Source organism: Schistocerca cancellata, chromosome 2 (assembly GCF_023864275.1).
Source record: "Schistocerca cancellata isolate TAMUIC-IGC-003103 chromosome 2, iqSchCanc2.1, whole genome shotgun sequence".
Classification (NCBI taxonomy): domain Eukaryota; kingdom Metazoa; phylum Arthropoda; class Insecta; order Orthoptera; family Acrididae; genus Schistocerca; species Schistocerca cancellata.
In genome coordinates, this window is record NC_064627.1 from 877,628,675 (window position 1) to 877,634,480 (window position 5,806).

The following is a 5,806-nucleotide window of genomic DNA, read 5'->3' on the forward strand; positions in this document are numbered from 1 at the left end:
AGTTGAGAGACAAAATGCTCCCTCTCATAGAGCATCGTGTGTGACGCAATGGTTTGTGGACAAAAATATTCCTGAAATGAAACTTCCTGGCAGGTTAAAACTGTGTGCCGGACCGAGACTCGAACTCGGGACCTTTGCCTTTCACGGGCAAGTGCTCTACCAAACTGAGCCATCCAAGCACGACTCACGCCCCGTCCTCACAGCTTTACTTCTGCCATTACCTCGTCTCCTACCTTCAAAACTTACAGAAGCTCTCCTGCGACCGAGATTCTGGCAGAAGTAAAGCTGTGAGGACAGGGCGTGAGTCGTGCTTGGATGGCTCAGTTGGTAGAGCACTTGCCCGTGAAAGGCAAAGGTCCCGAGTTCGAGTCTCGGTCCGGCACACAGTTTTAATCTTCCAGGAAGTTCCATAACAGCGCACACTCAGCTGCAGAGTGAAAATCTCATTCCGATTCCTGAAATGGACCGGACTGACAAGAGGCCAAAACCTGAACCCAACGGGACTTCTTTCAGGTACGTTAGACTTCGCCTCAAACCCCAGCGTCCAGTATGACAATCTTCTCTGGATTCGACTACTGAGGAAGAAAAAAAATGGCCTTGAGCACTATGGGACTTAACTTCTCAGATCATCAGTCCCCTAGAACTCAGAACTACTTAAAACTAACTAAACTAAGGACATCACACACATCCATGCCCGAGGCTGGATTCGAACCTGCGACCGTAGCGGTCGCGCGGTTCTACTGAGGAAGAATTGAATGCCATTCCTCAATAGCCATTCAGACACATAATAGAAAGTGTCTCTAACAGGGCGTTTCCTTTTTTCAATTTTTCTAATTTCGGAACGTGCCCCTACAACCATCTCTTGCCCGCATCTCGTGGTCGTGCGGTAGCGTTCTCGCTTCCCAGGGATTTTCTCTGCCTCGTGATGGCTGGGTGTTGTGTGCTGTCCTTAGGTTAGTTAGGTTTAAGTAGTTCTAAGTTCTAGGGGACTGATGACCATAGATGTTAAGTCCCATAGTGCTCAGAGCCATTTTTTGAACAGCCATCTCAACACTACATTTTTTTTACAATCCAGAGAGTGTATTAGTTAAAGTCGTTCCCTGTAAGAAGAAAGGCATATCTCGACAGAAAACAAGTTTTACATCCACACATTACTGAAATGAATAAACAAGAACAAAATGTAACACAGGATACTCCGAGGTAGTATGCTATAAAAATCCTACATGTAAGACAATAAGAAATCATGAATCGCCTTGGTACACATTTGGGATGTTCCCAATTCTATCCATAACAATGACTACGTATCGAAATTGACAATAAAATGTCATTTTGTAAGTTCTGTGAGCATTGCTTAAAAAACTGCGGACAATGAATTGATTGTTTGTGCAGGCATTTAAGTACCATCTAGACAAAACATGCTAACAGTACACAATAACCAGATTTGGGTATTAGATCCATACCTATAGTTACACCAGTAATCAGACAGATACACGTAGGAGGTAAATAGTGATATATGAGCGTTCCGTATCCTGTTGAATAGTCAGTTACTTGTCTTTAGGTCTTCCTCTGGCAGCGCAGGGAGATTTTTCTCAATTTTGGCACTGTTGACGATCTCGTACAGTATTTTATACACGGAGACTGCTTAGGAACTGTAGACGAAACGCCGAAGATTCCTTGTAAGGACGTTGATGTATAGGTATTCCGAGGACGCTGTATATGATTCGGATCGTCTTCCTCTGCGCAAACACGTAGAGTAGTGGTGCTTAGGTTGAGCCGATAAAGATGTGTGTGTACTTCCAGTATTTAAATTTGAGCCGTCCTATAGCTTGAAGCTGTTCAGTGATTGTTTCGTATTATACAATGGTACACTGCGAATCGTAGGATGAATTACAGAGCAGTGACAGCCTTTGATTTTAGATGTTCTCAACCACTCCTCATGCCAGTCCGACGGCAACCGCTTTTTGACTATCAATGTCATAACTGTCGGAGAAAGTTTATCATATTCAAGAGTTCCATGAAGAGATGCTTACTGCTAGGACATCTACTTGTTCATTTCCAGGTATCCCAGAATTGTACGTACTGTCACGATGCTGACATTTCCAGTGAACCGCTGTTGAGTCCGAAGTGGAGGGATTTCTGTACCCTGCCTCGGAATGTTTGGAGTGAGGAGAAGTAGCTGCATTCGCATAAGGCCTGTTTTCAAACACAGCTGCTGCTTCTCGAAGGGAAATGACCCTGAGAGACCAAATTTTGTTGATTTCCTTGTGTTTGAGATACATTGGCAGGCTGACCTGGTAGGTAGGGAGAGGCAAGATAAGGCAACGATTGTGGATGGGGCCGTAATCAGCTACCGTTGGCTACAGGAAACACACACACTTTAATTGAGGAAATAATTTTCAACAACCATTTTAAAAGAATTTACTACACGGACGGCCGAAGGCCTTACTAAGAAAGAATTCAAAATTATTTGTCGGCTGAAGACCACAAGCAATGTTACCAACAATTAACGGCTGAAGGCCTGAATTAGAAGTGAGGAAGGAAATTACAGCCGGCCAGTGTGACCTAGCGGTTCTAGGAGCTACAGTCTGGAACCGCGCGACCGCTACAGTCACGGGTTCGAATCCTGCCTCGGACATGGGTATGTGTGATGTCCTTAGGTTAGTTTGGTTTACATAGTTCTAAGTTCTAGGGGACTGATGACCTCAGAAGTTAGGTCCCATAGTGCTCAGAGCCATTTGAAGGCAATTACATGTTAAAACATTCAGGTAAATCTTAAACAATTATGACAACTTGACCAAGTAAGATGGTGAAATCTACAGACAGTGCTTCATGGATCGACCTGAGGAAGGTCACTACAGCTGTGCAAGAAGAGGGACTGGCAGCCATGAGTAATGTTCACCTAAGGAGGGCAACTCAAACTAGAGACAGTTTAAACGCCGATCAACCCTCTTACCAAATCCATCTAACTCCAGATAACCAGTACAACGACTGAATAATTCAGCAAGGGCGAACTGACAGATTGCACTGCGTCTCCATAATCTGGTGTTTAAAACACCAAAAGGCAGAAGGAACCACAATAACCAAGTTAGACAAGGAAAACAAGTATCCATACCCCAATCAAGGAAGCTGTAAAATTACATGCCATACTAGACAGCATCGGCGAGAGGAGGAAAAGTACACTGCCGCAAATTACGCTAACCTCCAGGGCAGGTAACTGGGGCGTTAGCGGCCACTAGACAGTAAGATACCGCTGGTTGCACTTCACCAATAACAACAACGAATTCAAACTAATATCAAGCAGTAGAAGGCGGCCAATAGCCTCCGCCAGCCTGACAGATTCCACTTGTTGTTGTTGGTCTCACCGACCCTGGAAGCAGCAACACCCAAACAAGAGCGAGATCTCAAACAGTGGAGGTTTCCCTACTGGATAAGGTTCACTCAAATTCAAACATCCTGGGTTCGGTCGACGGATACAGCCCTTCGATCCAACAATGCCTGCATGCAACCAGTGGTCCCGGCCTGCCCTCGCGCTGCGGACCTCCTTGCTGCTCCATCCGAAGCCGAACTGCCTGACACACACGACGAACCGGAAATACAAGCGGTCACACCAAAGACAGTACCACAGTACTGGCTATCGATAACCGCTGCTGCTACCACTCCCAGACAAACAATAATTGCAAACTCAGTGGCGCCAGTAACACTAGAACGAAACGAGACGCCACTACCGCTATTACAAGAAGCCAAGTTATGAACAGCAAGAATGCGAGCTGCACACGACTCGATGTCACTGTGACCACTGGCACAATGACTTCAGTTTAGGTGACTGGCCCTCCCGCATGCATCACTTCTGTGTGGGACTGCCCAGTAGGCCGGCTGCTGTGGCCGAGCGGTTCTAGGCGGTTTAGCCCGGAACCGCGCTGCTGCTACGGTCGCATGTTCGAATCCTGCCTCAGGCATGGCTGTGTGTGATGTTCTTAGGTTAGTTAGGTTTAAGTAGTTCTAAGTTCTAGGGGACTGATGACCACAGATGTTAAGTCCCATAGTGCTCAGAGCCATTTGAACTGCCCAGTACACACATCTTGTGTTATTCTACATTGTTCGTTGCCATGTCCAAATCACTAACCATTAAAGCATTGTAAGATGGAGGGTACACGTCCATGTACAGCGAAATCCATGAATAAAAACGAACTATGGGAGCCGTTGTGATCTAAATATCACAACACGAACTGGTGACAGTTTTGTTATCATTCTTCCCGTTCAAGTTTATACTGTCCAGCGAACTCCATGAATGTATACGAATTATGGGAGTGTTGTGTACATAGTTCCGCATAGTCAGCGCGTACACAACTTTCCCACTAGAGCGCGCCCCAATAAGCACAACAGCACAGGCGCACCGCTCGTCCGTCTCCGCACTACTAGATGGCGCTGCCTTAGAAATGGACCAGATTCTGCTTCCGCCGATCCGCGTATTAATATGTAACGCAGCCAATGAGATTGCTGCTAATGTAGAACCTTTTCTCCTTGCGGATCACACTCGCAAAGTGATACCTGAACGCGTGAGGTATTGTAACCAGTGCACAGACCTCCGATTAGTCAGTCTGCATTTGTCTGCACCAGTCTGTACCAGTCTGCATTTGTCTGCGCCAGTCTGTACCAGCCTGCATTAGTCTGTAATCAAGTTTCAGTCTGCGCCTAATAAGATTATCATATTCCTGTACATAGCCATGAAGATAAATGTATAGACACTTTGTCAAGTATCAGAGATATGTGAGAATAAGATTAACGTACCAAGGCCAAAGGAACTTCAGACTGTAAATTGTAAACAGCATCCAGAATCAAGTTACGTAATGTCTATCCTTTTTATTATTTTAATAAATGTGTGTAAAAATTAATCAAGTTCTGTTAAAAGTTGGTCACTGTCAATCTGCTGCCCTAAGTGTGCAAGTGGCATTTCTATCGTCTGACCTAACGGCATAAGATAAACACGCCACGATAAGACCACGAGACATATTGCTGGCAGTCGCCTATTTCGTTAGAGCGACAAGTCAAATAATCTGATAGTAGGTCTTACAGTACGCACACCACAGGGAGGCGCTGTGATCTAAATATCACAGCACAAACTGGTGACGGCTTTGTTACCTTTTCCACTTTTACGAGTTTGTAATTTTACTAAATCGCCTGATAGCAGTAACTCCACAGCAAGACATTATTTCAGCTAGATTTCAACATTATTGATGATGCCTTGCTTAGTAGAGAAGCACTTCGGAATAACGGCCTCCAAATTTGCTTTGCTTTAAGAGTGTTGAATCAAGGTGTTGACAATTAGTCCTGACACAGTCTAAATTTTCAAATGGTTTTTTCATATCTCCGTAGTACTGATTACGTGCTTGAATAATGACTCACATTCCTGTCTAATAAGTTTGTCTAGCGCCATAGGATGGAGACTGCCATTGTTCCTGTCTATGCTTTTAGAAACTAAGATAAAAGGTCCTTTATCAGTAGCTGCGTATAAGTTAGCAGTGCAACTTACGTGTTCGTAAGTGATGGTTCCTTGTTGGATAGCGTCGACACATAACACTTTCTCCATTTTGTCTCGTGGTTCGTGTCCTCCCTCATCCGTGCGGTCCTGCTGACGTTTCTGCGTGGGGTGCAGGACTCTCGTGGTAGAGAAATCGACTGGTGGAACATGTTGGTGTGTGTTTGCGTTGTGGAACTCGACGAATGTGTTGCTGATCATTTCACTGACGGATGCTTGAAGTGCATCAACATTGGTTACGACCCTGTGTGGCTGGTTTTGCGAAGATCG

At 45.1% G+C, this 5,806-nt stretch overlaps 1 non-coding gene across 1 annotated transcript; it reads left to right on the top strand.

The window, feature by feature from the left end:
- Positions 1 to 308: 308 nt before the first annotated feature.
- On the top strand, positions 309 to 383 carry Trnas-uga (transfer RNA serine (anticodon UGA)). Its single transcript has one exon. It is a non-coding gene; the product is annotated as a tRNA-Ser (tRNA).
- The last annotated feature ends 5,423 nt before the right edge of the window (positions 384 to 5,806 follow it).